The sequence below is a fragment of the Haematobia irritans genome, chromosome 5 (assembly GCF_050003625.1).
Source record: "Haematobia irritans isolate KBUSLIRL chromosome 5, ASM5000362v1, whole genome shotgun sequence".
Taxonomy (NCBI): Eukaryota; Metazoa; Arthropoda; class Insecta; order Diptera; family Muscidae; genus Haematobia; species Haematobia irritans.
In genome coordinates this window covers 4,068,645-4,082,119 of record NC_134401.1, presented here as the reverse complement: position 1 = coordinate 4,082,119, position 13,475 = coordinate 4,068,645, and positions in this window count along the sequence as shown.

The window sequence follows — 13,475 nt, the reverse complement described above, 5'->3', positions numbered from 1 at the left end:
ATGAAACACTCAGAAATGTAACCAGCATTACTGAGGTGGGATAATCCACCGCCGAAAAACTTTTTGGTGCAGCAATTGAACCCAAGACCTTGTGTATGCAAGGCGGGCTTGCTAACCATTGCTCCACGGTGGCTCCCATCTTTAATATCACGTAAATATTTTTATCAGTGTACACAGGAAGATCTTTTAATTGATTTTTTTTCCTTTTTTCATATTTTTAATGGGTAATTTTAACTGTTTCGGTATTCAAATAGGCTAAAAACAGAGTAAGACTTAATAAAAGCTACAGATTACTTAAATTTATTTTTATAAATTTATTAATATAATGGTAAACATTATTTAAATTTTTCGAGAAAAAAAATCTAGAAAAATTGAGAATTTTTGAAAATATTTGAGATCAAATATTTCAGACAAGAGTTAGAATGCATTAAAAATCAATAAAAAAAAATTAGAAAAATTATTTATTTGACAAATTATCACTAAATTCTGTTCACACCTTAAGAAGTGATGCAAATTCAGTGCAATGGCTGTTGAAATATTGGATATCCTTCCTATGACAAGCCTATGTAAAATTCTTCGGTTCTGCGCCAAAGATAAAAAAACATTGTCACTACTTTTCTGGCGACGATTTTTTTTGCTGGCTATATATAGCCCACATATAAATCGATCCAGAGATTTCAAAAAAAATCTACCTTGCCATCGACAATTGTCACCAGAAAGGCCAGTCTTTAGTAGAAAATTGTACACAGTCCATAGTGGAGGGTACATAAGCCGAAATTTCAACCGTATCTCTCTGCATTTATTTATAATTAGAAGTATTAGACTGATTATTTTTTTATTGTAACACATTTTTGAGAAAAATTGAATATTATAAAAAATATTTTTATTGTTATTTTTTTATTTTGTTTTAAATTTCTTTGAATAAATTTCCATTTCTTTGAATGAGTATTGCACTTAGACTTCTTTTATCCATCCAATTTGTTTCTTCATTTCTTTGTACATTTCCCAGTTGGTAACAGTACGCTTAACCTTTATATATTTAATTGGCCAAATTAAATTCTGGATTGCTTACCATTCAACCACAAGTTCTATGGATGTTGCTTTATGATCTTTTTGGCTGGTATATCCATAAAAAGAATCCACATGTGGCTAATCAATCAGATGTTAAGGGAAACAATTAATTTTGTTTTATACACACATATGTAAGTGTTACGATTGCTATCGACCTTTGCTGTATGAGTATTTTCCCTTTGTCATTCTCTCTCTCTCTCTCTCGTCTCCCATTTCGCTCATTTCATAATATGTTAGTGAACGTGCTGTAATAAAGCATTTGTGGCTCCCCATGAACAATTTTTAGGTGTTCTCTCACTCATTTGAAATCACAACTGTTATTATGAGCCAATTCCCCTGCAGGGAATAAATAAATTATATCTCTCATTTTAGTCATATGCTGTGGTTATCTGGCATTTTTGTTGGTGAAATTTAAAGACTGTTGAATAAAGCCTACCCATTTTTTGTGTAATACCAGTTGTAATTGTGTTCGAAATTTTGTACAAATTTTTAAATTGATGTTAGGCAATGGAATGAATGCTTTTCATCACACTATCTTTTCCCATTATGGCTTTCTGTATAGGACACAATGAAAGCGTTTATTTAAATAAATTAATTTTCCTAACATCAGCGTATGTTATAGCTAAATTTTCCAATTGATTGATAGCAATTTTATTTTGCTATAAATAATCCAACAGACGATTTCACTGACGTCACTACAGTAAATTTTGTCTATGGATTTATGCTGCTCTTGATTTTCAATTGACATTGATATTGAGGGATTACTTGAAATTTCCCCCAAACCAATATTATAGAATATATCTATGTATATACCTAGTAGAGTGATTACCTTTCCACGTAGACTATGAATAACAAATTGTTGAACATGACAATCCTACCTCTCATACGTTTCCCTTTGCACCAGATGAACGGATCAAGTGTCATAAAATCTACTGCCACTTATGAGCCACAATTTTGGTTCTGAAAAAGCCTATTAATTAATCATAATTATTAATTTAAGAAAGCAATGATTGATGTATGCAACAGACATGACTTGTATTTACTACATCATGCACATATATAGACATACACACACATACATCGTTACATATTTGAGAGAGACACAAACATATATTTTAAGGGTATAGAATTTCTTATTAAATGGCCTAAGGGGAAAATAAAACACTACCCATATACACAGAAAAATATCATCAAAAGTTTTTTAATTGAACTCTTAATTGATTTTGAAAAAAAGAATAACTGATGAAAATATTTTTTTTAATAAAAAAAAATTAGCTCTTTTTTATATAAATCCATTAAACTTTTTATTGCAACAATTGATTTTATAATTGACCTCGGTGATATATGAATAATATTTGCGTGGTTGAAGCAATCTCAATCAATTCTTAATTTGATCAATTAATTTCGTAGTTGAAGTTCAAAACATTTTTGTGTGTGACTTTTTTATCATAGTTAAAAAAAAATTAGTACGTTTTAAGAAAGAAACATCTCCTCTGCTTTATTTATTAGATAATGAAATTGTTCCTCTCTTTCTATTATGTACTAAAATTTTTGAGGTACCTAAAGGGTGATACGGTCAAAATTTGGTCAATATATACTTGACGTATTTCTTTCAATTTTGGATTTAAAAAACTTGAACACCCCTCATTTTGAAGGTGTGTGTGTAGAATGTTGCTCCTATTTTGATTTTGGAATTCACTCTTCAGTTGTCAAAATGCCGTCCAAGCAAGAAGAGCAGCGTATCAAAATTTTGCTCGCGCATCGCGAAAATCCGAGTTACTCGCACGCAAAGCTGGCAAAATCGCTAAAAGTTGCCAAATCAACCGTTACAAATGTAATTAAAGTGTTTGGGGAACGTTTGTCGACAGCCAGGAAGTCTGGATCGGGGGGAAATCGAAAACCGGATGCCGCTGAGACGACAAAGAGAGTTGCCGGTAGTTTCAAGCGAAACCCTAACCTCTCTCTCTCTCCGAGATGCCGCAAATAAGCTGGGTGTATCGTCTACACCCGTGCATCGAGCCAAAAAACGAGCCGGACTATCGACTTACAAGAAGGTAGTGACTCCAAATCGCGATGATAAACAAAATACGACAGCCAAAGCGCGATACCGGAGGCTGTACACGACGATGCTGACGAAGTTTGACTGCGTGGTAATGGACGACGAAACCTACGTCAAAGCCGACTACAAGCAGCTTCCGGGACAGGAGTTTTATACGGCAAAAGGAAGGGGAAAGGTAGCAGATATTTTCAAGCACATAAAACTGTCAAAGTTCGCAAAGAAATATCTGGTTTGGCAAGCCAACTGTACCTGTGGCTTGAAAAGCAGCATTTTCATAGCTTCCGGGACTGTCAAGCAAGAAATTTACGTGAAAGAGTGTTTGAATAAACGTCTGCTGCCTTTCCTGAAGAAACACGGTTGTTCCGTACTGTTTTGGCCGGATTTGTCATCTTGCCATTACGGTAAAAAGACCATGGAGTGGTACGCCGCCAACAACGTGCAAGTGGTTCCCAAGGACAAGAACCCTCCTAACACGCCAGAGCTCCGCCCAATTGAGAAATACTGGGCTATTGTCAAGCGGAACCTAAAGAAGACCAAAAAAACTGCTAAGGACGAGCAGCAGTTCAAGGCAAACTGGCTTTCTGTGGCGAAGAAGGTGGACAAGGTGGCTGTACAAAATCTTATGGCAGGTGTCAAGCGTGAGGCCCGGCAATTCGGATTAGGAAAAGCGAAAGCCTAACTGAATATTTTTCCTGAATTTTATACCAATTGAACTTGAAAAAGAAATTTAATTTGATTTTTTAAACAAACGATTTTACCGATTTACACGCGTTTTCCCTTGACCAAATTTTGACCGTATCACTCTTTAATAGCCTTATTTATTAACCGATCTTACTCTAATTTAGCATAAGGTAATCTCCTGTATCAACCAAACCTGCCAAATATAATTCAAATCGATTCAGATTTAGATAAAGCTTTCATATATATGTATCGCCCGATTTTCAAAAATGTATCCCTTATAACTTTATTTCTGACCATAATAGCCTTATTTACTAACCGATCTTACTCAAATTTAGCACAAGGTAACCTTCTGTGGTATCAACCATACCTGGAAAATATCATCCAAATCGGTTCAGATTTTGATATAGCTCCGAAATATATGCATCGCTCGATTTTCCCAAGATAAAATAAGCACTATATTGAAATTAGAATTTAATTTTCTGTGAATGCAAATTTCATACAAACCAATTTTTTCTATTGACGCTAAACGTCCTCGCAATGCTTCTATTAGGAAGGAAAGTATTTTGTTCCGTTGGGTGTAAAAAAGCTCCTATAAGCGTCCCAGCAAAAAAACGGAAGCTCTCCTAAAGGCACAGCTTTAAAAGCACTTCCAAAAGTGTCCTCCAAAAGATTTTCTTAATGTTAAGTACACAGGAAGTTCATTTAATTCAAATCCATAATAGCAAAATTACGAAAATATTTGGGACAAGCGCAAGAATGCATTAAAAAATATTTAAAAAAATATTTATTTAGCAAAATATCACAAAATGTTTTAAATCACATCGAAAACACTGAATTAGCATCACACCTTAAGAAGTGGTCCAAGTTTAGTGCAACGGCTGTTGTAATGCTGGACATCCGTCTTATGATAAGTCCATGTTAAATTCATCGCTTCTGTGCCAATTTTGCACCACTTCCGCATTCAAAAAGAACATTTTCAGTACTTTTTTGCTGGGTTATTTTTAAAAATTACCGTTGGTACTATCGGTATGGCATGCATACAAGAAATATGCTCATTATCGTAAAAAATTAATCCAACTGCATTTAACCAAAACTGTTGTGGCTTCTCAATGACCACTATTAACACATGTACATCTTCTTCAACATGCACACATACATCCAATTGTATATTCATCCAAGGAAGCATTTGTTATGTGTGATTTAAATCCTCTTAAAGAAACTTATCACCAATAATTCCAATATTATCGACAATAAAGGCTACAATATGTACGCACATAATGGTGGATAATTATGTATGAATATAAAACAATAATCCAGTCATGTATACAATTCTTATTATTTATTATGACTATTAAGTGCGAAAAAAATTGTAATAACATTTTATGGTCATTGATATAAAATATTTGGGGAGTAGACTTAATGCACTTGATATTGATTTTAAATAAATGAAATATTTCTTTGTTAATGGCAAAGAAAATCATGATACAACAAATAGGGAAAGTCTAAAGTCGGGCGAGGCGACTATATTATACCCTGCACCCTGCATTTGGGAGCCACCATGGTGCAATGGTTAGCATGCCCGCCTTGCATACACAAGGTCGTGGGTTTGATTCCTGCTTCGATCTAACACCAAAAAGTTTTTCAGCGGTGGATTATCCCACCTCAGTAATGCTGGTGACATTTCTGAGTGTTTCAAAGCTTCTCCAAGTGGTTTCGCTGCAATGTGGAACGCCGTTCGAACTCGTCTATAAAAAGTAGGTCCCTTGTCATTGAGCTTAACATGGAATCGGGCAGCACTCAGTAATAAGAGAGAAGTTCACCAATGTGGTATCACACTGGACTGAATACTCTAAGTGAGCCTGATACATCGGGCTGCCACCTAACCTAACCTAAGCTATACCCCGCACCACAATGCAGATCCACATTTTCGATAGCATATCAAATCCGTCCAATGTGTTGGGTGGTATATATAAAGGTTTATTTTCCCATATACATATATTCAAATCTGACCCGATCTGGACAAAATTTGTTAGAGTTCCATAAAATTTATAGACTTTACATTTAAATCGGCTAATGCCCTGGGATGGAATAACATACAATGTTAGTAAAAAAATATATGGGAAAAATTTAAATATGAACAGATTTTGAGCCAACTTTATGATTTATCGGTCGATAGATACGTAGTAGAAGTATAGGCAAATTGGAGACATTTTTACAAGTTTTCGACTTAGCAGTGGTGATTTTATAAGGAAAATGTGGATGTTTTTGCCATTTTTACCCAAATCGGAAAAACATATATATGGAAGCTATATCTAACTTTGAACCGATTTCAACCAAATTTGACGCGCATAGTAACTATGCTAATTCTGCTCGCTGTGCAAAATTTCAAGTAAATCGGATTACGACTTTGACTTCTGTGGTCATATTACGGAAAACCGGGCGAACGATATATATGGGAGCTATACCTAAATCTGAAACGATTTCAACCAAAATTAGCATGCACATCAAGAATCTTAATTCTACTAACTGAGTAAAACTGTAGTCTCTGTGGTTATATCTGTCTAAATCGGGCGAAAGATATACAGTGAAACCCCTGAAATGTGGACACCCATTATCGCCTTAATTTTGTCCACATTTGGGAGGTGTCCAGTTATGAGAGGTTAATTTTAATGTGTTAATATAGCAAACGTCCCCATACAACTGTCCACATTTTGGAGGTGTCCGGTTTTCAGGTTTCACTGTATATGGGAGCTATGTCTAAATCTGAACCGATTTCAATAAAATTTGCCATACTTGACTATAGTACTAATTGTGCTCCTTGTGCAAAATTTCATGTAAATTAGGGTGCAACTCTGGCTTCTGCGACCATATAAGTAGATACCGGGCGGAAGATATATATGGGAGCTATATCTAAATCTGAACGGATTTCTCCCAAAATCAATAGGGTTCTACTCTGACCCAAAACAGAAATTTGTGCAAATTTGAAGTCGATTGGACTAAAGCTGCGACCTGGACTTTGATCACAAAAATGTGTTCACAGACAGACGGACATGACTATATCGACTAAGGGACCCGCCCTGAGCAATATTGTCAATGACATCATAGGTCTATCTCGTCTCCTTCTGACTAACTTATAATACCATGTTCCACAGTGTGGCGCAGGGTATAAAAAAACACAAACGTAATAGGCATATTTGGATATTCTGAATAAAATTAAAAATTAATGAAATCTTACAATAATGGGACATTTAATATAAATCGATATATTTTTGATTTTATACCATCGATTTTTATTGAGAATATAATTTTTCGGATAAGTCGTGAAAAAGCCTTTTTACATCCAGCATTCAATAAACATAAATGTCATACATTGATAGGGCAAAAAATTAAAAATTATTATTTCTTCATATGTGACTGCTCCGATGATATTCTTCAGCGAACAGCTGAAAAATCAATCAATCAGTGATTGTGTAGAACATTCCAACATTCATTTACACTCATACCAATTAGGCCATGTCTTTGTATTTGGCCTAAATAAATATTCATCATAGTCAATATCAATACCTCAATGTTGGCATCATTTGCTGTATGTACGTACTCACACCTAAATAGTAAGTGTATGTAAATGTCCTCTTTGTATCTGTATTTGTGATGTAGCAGCATTCCACGAGTGTGAGATAACGAATTGCGTATTGCGTGTATTTGAATATTTTACTTTGTGTGTGTGTATGCCTATGTATGTGTGAGAGTGTTTGTACATTTACATTTGTCTAAGGTCCCCTTCCGTTTCCTACTCCAACCTCCAGTAATGGTCATATCTGATATCAGTTTTAAATTCTCTTACAGCTTCAAATTTCAACATTTGGATCGACAACGTTATTGAAAAAAAACGTGAAAAAAACAACAAACTTGCTTACGGCCTCTGCCTCAGCCCCCGGGCATTAGGCGTGAAGAAACGCAATAAGGACAACCAAGACCAGAGAGAGAGAGACATTGATGGCCCATGAATAAAGCGATGAACAAACAGCGATAAACGATAAACGTTTTAATGATGCCATCACGTTATACCAATTGCCTTTGGGGTATCCTTGCCCTATTAAATTATTTAATTATTTTATGTGTATCCTCCCACTCTGCCACCATTGTAGCTTCCGATACAGTCAGTGTATTTATTTTTATATCAATAGCATATCCTATAGAGAGAGAGATGGGAGGCACCAGTGAACAACAGGATAATTTGTATATTAACAAGAATTTGAATAAATTTTTTGTTATTTCGTGAAAAACAAACATAGAGAAAATGCGTTTTAAAATCAACAAATTTTTCTTAGAAAAAGAAAAACGATTCAAAGAAGCCCAAAATTAATAGATAAATTGTAAGCGGTTAATATGTTGTAGTTCACATAATCTTAGTTAACGATTTACAAATAAGATTACTATGAAGTATACAAGCTAACTCTTATTTGTGAAGAATGTGAAAAAGTTAATCCTTGTGGGTTAACATATTTAGTTCAGGATTAATTAGCAATAATTAAAAACTTTGTCTAAAGGTGGGTTTTAAGTTGGAGTTTAACCGATAATCGAAAAAATCTGTATAAGCAGAATAAAATTATAACCCTACGGGAAATGGATCAACCACAGAACCGGTACCGGACTAGTCCCTGGTGTGTATGGACCAGTCCCAGTTCTGGTCAAAACGTATGGAAGGGACCGGTCACTTTAACATGGGTTTGTCATTGACGGGGTAAATTTACATTTTGGGACGCGTCTTGAACTCATACCAAAGCACACGTCCTGGGAAAATTTAGCAGGAGCACCCCTTAGACAGGTCCTCAGGAACCAATCTCGGACAAACTCTTAGAAATCTGTTTCAATTTGGACATCCCAATTGAACCCTAAATGAAAAAATTTTTTTTTTAAAATATGTCGAACAATAGGTTATTCTGATAATTTTAATTCACTAAATGTGAAAATGCTTGATATATAAATATTAGAGAGTACGAAAATAAATAAATTACGACTATTTAAAAACTGCAATTAACTGGAGCACACACTGAAAAAAATATTGTCGTGAGGTCAAAGATTTCGTGTCTTTAAAATACGAATGCAAATTTTGCTTAGCATAGAAGACACATTTCTCTAATATAAAGTTTTTTTCCTTGTCCAAAAGTCGATAAACTTTTCAATGAAGTCGTACTGTCTTTATAATTAAGTGATTTGAATTAAAAATGGGTATCATAACATGAAAGAAAAAATGTTTGGGCTAAGGTCAACTTGACTTTAATAAATCAGAAATATTCTTTAAATTTAATGAAATTGTCTTTAAATTAGTTGTCTTTTTGTATCTTAACTACAAAGCAAAAAATCGTTCAAATATAGGACATGTTTTTCAAAACTTTATTTTAAAGAAGTTTTTTACTTGCAAGATAGCATAATTTCTACTGGAAGTCGACTCCTAATTTGGAAAATAAAGTTGGTGTTAACTCGTTTTTAAAGGACTTTGATAGCATATGAAGAAAAAAAGATGAGAAAGCGAAAAATTAAAATTTGCTTCCTAGGAGCAAGTACACAAAACCCAAATTTAAAAGAGAATTGTGTCTTAAAAGTATCCTTACTTGTATTCTCCGCTTCTTTGGCTCGGAATCAATACCAAATTTTTTAAAGTAAAGACAAAATCTTTGAAACCGGGCATGTTTTTTTTCCAATGCAGATTTATGTCACATAACCACCATTTACGTGAAATCTTTGGCCTCACGACAATATTTTTTTCATGTCTTTAAAATACGAATTCAAATTTTGCTTAGCATAGAAGACGCATTTCTTTAATATAAATTTTTTTTCCTTGTCCATAAACTTTTCAATGAAGTCGTATTGTCCTTATAATTAAGTGATTTCATTTAAAAATGGGTATCATAACATGAAAGAAAAAATGTTTGGACTAAGGTCAACTTGACTTTAATAATTCAGAAAAATTCTTTAAATTCAATGAAATTGCCTTTAAATTTGTTGTCTTTTTGCACCTTGACTACAAAGCAAAAAACGTTCAAATATAGGACATGTTTTTCAACACTTTATTTTAAAGACGTTTTTTTTTACTTGAAACATAGCATAATTTCTACTGGAAGTCGAGTCAATTTGGAAAATAAAGTTGTCGTTAACTCGTTTTTAAAGGACTTTGATAACATATGAAGAAAAAAAGCTGAAAAGCGAAAAATTAAAATTTGTTGCCTAGAAACAAGTACACTAAACTAAACCAAATTTAAAAGAAAATTGTTTCTTAAAATCCTTACTTGTACTCCGCTTCTTTGGCTCGGAATCAATACCAACATTTTTAAAGTAAAGACAAAATCTTTGGAACAGGGCATGTTTTTTTAGTGTATATATGGGAGGTATCTCTGAAATCTGTATGATATTTTCTTGCGCTACATTTGAGTAAAATCGGTTAATAAATAAGGCGATTATGACCAAATTTTAGAAAATCGGGTAATGCATATTTATGGGAGCTATAGCTAAATCTGAAGCTATAGCTAAATCTGAACCGATTTCGATGAAATTTTCCAGACTTGATGGATGATGAAAAAGATTAATTTGTGCCAAATTTGACGACGATAGGTTAGTAAAGTAGTCGAAATCAATAGCGTACGTCCTTGTGCCCAAAAAACATCCTGTATCATATTTCATCAAAATCGGTTAATAATTGCGATCGGTATCCTGCGAACAACAAATACATGGACAGACGGACGGACACTAAGGGCTAGATCGACTCAGGAGGTGATTCTGAGCCGATCGGTATCTATTTTATGGGGTCTAAAATCAATATTTCTGGTAGGCACTGTTTTTGCAGATCACAGTTACCCTGACGACTATGTAGTTTAGGGTATAAAAATTCTACAACGATAACTAAAACGATTTTTATCGAAAACTGTAGTGGATCAAATAAGGAGTATAAATAAAGGAGGTAAAGCATGATATAAGAAATTGTTTTCCAAAAACGGCATCCACATATTTCAAAACTGCTCCTGAAAAATGATTTCACACTCATTTTTGTCAAATATTTTCCCAGTATAGCCATACTCATTTATTAAACCATTAGCTTATAATCTTGCTTAAAGAAGTCTTTTGTGTCAGACTTTGACTACTTTTTACTTTCCTTAAAACATTCTTTTCGGGGTCAGTCAATCGCTTTTTATTACATTTTATCTATATTATTTTATATTGTTGTTTTTGATCTCAGCTTAAAGCCATGCATTGACTAAACTACAAGTGTAGCTTAACCAACAGAGGAAAAGTATGATTGTCAATTTGGGCAAAGCCCTATAGACTGCAAGATGGTTGGATGTACAGCTGTTTCGGAATTACCACATTCCTCATCAGCATCCTCTACTTGCAACAAAACTATCAACCAATTATCAGAATAAATTCGGGTAATTCACTCAACCCAAAGTGAACTACACTTGAACCTCCCGAAAAATATTATTTTATTTTATCTATATTAGTTTCCTCCTAGCTAACATATAATACCATACACGTGTATTATAATATATATATATATTATTTTTTTCAAGTAAAATAACAAGTAAAGATGTACGTAATTATAAAATAAATTATTAAAAAAAAGAGATACAAAATTAAAATTTATCAAAAAAAAAATAGGAAAAAGGAAAATCAACACAAATTATGATGATATGCCAACCAGAAAAATAAAATAAAAAAAAAACAAAAACTCATTTATTATTCCAAGGCTATTTTTGTGATAACATAATAATTTTTATTTTATACTACGGGAGGGGTTCAATCACAACAACCCAAGATGTGAAGAGGATTTAAAAGATATTTGGCGTATCTTATCAAACAAAGTGTGTATCCCTAAGGGCAAAAATATCAAAGGTTCTTCAACAAAGTTTTGTGTTAAACGCTAAACACACAAGCCATAGGACCAAAATAAAAACAAACTCCCACTTTTGACTCCAAGTGCAAACCTAAATTTTCCAATAAATTTTATTGAAGTTCGTTTAGAAATTTCTCCTCTGTCTTTTTTTTTGTCTCACCCATAAATAATTCCAAAAACGTTGAGGCAAAAAAACAACTAACGGTTGACACATTCCTGTCCACAGTGAAGCCAGACAAATTTTTTTATTCCACCAAAGAAAAAAAAACAAAATTTATGGGAAATTTCCATAACTTAGAAATCGAAAATAATACACAGCATACAACAATCCCACGCTCTCAGACACACCGATACATACATATTCAAGCCCAATAAAACAAAATTAAAAACAATGGAACGGAGGTCCTTTATTGAAGAGCCGAATATAATTTCTTATTGATTTGTTTTTTAGAGATTTTCAATTTAAAATAAAGACAAATTTAGATCTATTTGGTTTACAAAGCCTTTGGCAAGGAACCAATAAAAATCCGAATATCAATTAATGGCTCTCAGCCTTTAGCATTAATATGAAATAAATGAAAAAAGTAATTAACAGAGTAATTAAAATAAAATTACATAGGCCTAAGGAAGCTCCAAAAAAATCCATAGATGCAAAACTTATTATTTTTTTCTCATAAAGTAAACTGTAGACAATATTTTCCTCAAAAGTGAGCCACAAAAGGGAAAGGGTAACATGGATATATATTGATTAGTAAAGCCCCAAAGGGTTTTATCGTCTAATGCACTAACGGTGGTTCACACAGAGTTCCTTAAATCTCTCGACAAGATGGCTGAACAGTTCAATATTTACCTAATATGGTTGATTTTTTATTTCTATAGCCATTTTTTCAAAATTTTTTTCTATAGAAAATTTTGTAAAAATTCATTTCTACAGAAAATTTTGTCAATTTTTTTTTCTGTAGAAAATTGTGCCAAAATTTGTTTTCTATAGAAAATTTTGTCAAATTTTAATTTCTATAGAAAATGTTGTCAAAATTTTATTTCTATAGAAAATTTTGTCAAAATTTTATTTCTATCGAAAATTTTGTCAAAATTTTATTTCTATAGAAAATTTTGTCAAAATTTTATTTCTATAGAAAATTTTGTCAAAATTTTATTTCTATAGAAAAATTGGTCAACATTTTATTTCTATAGAAAATTTTGTCAAAATTTTATTTCTATAGAAAATTTTGTCAAAATTTTATTTCTATAGAAAATTTTGTCAAAATTTTATTTCTATAGAAAATTTTGTCAAAATTTTATTTCTATAGAAAATTTTGTCAAAATTTTATTTCTATAGAAAATTTTGTCAAAATTTTATTTCTATAGAAAATTTTGTCAAAATTTTATTTCTATAGAAAATTTTGTCAAAATTTTATTTCTATAGAAAATTTTGTCAAAATTTTATTTCTATAGAAAATTTTGTCAAAATTTAATTTCTATAGAAAATTTTGTCAAAATTTGTTTTCTATAGAAAATTTTGTCAAAATTTGTTTTCTATAGAAAATTTTGCCAAAATTTGTTTTCTATAGAAAATTTTGTCATTTTTTTTTAAATTTTAATTTTGTAGAATTTTTTTTTCACAATTTTATTTCCATAGAAAATTTTTTTTAAAATTTTATTTCTTTAGAAAATTTTGTCAAAATTTTATTTCTCTAGAAAATTTTTCAAAAATTTTATTTCTATAGAAAATTTTTTCAAAATTTTATTTCTATAGAAAATTTTGTCAAAATTTTA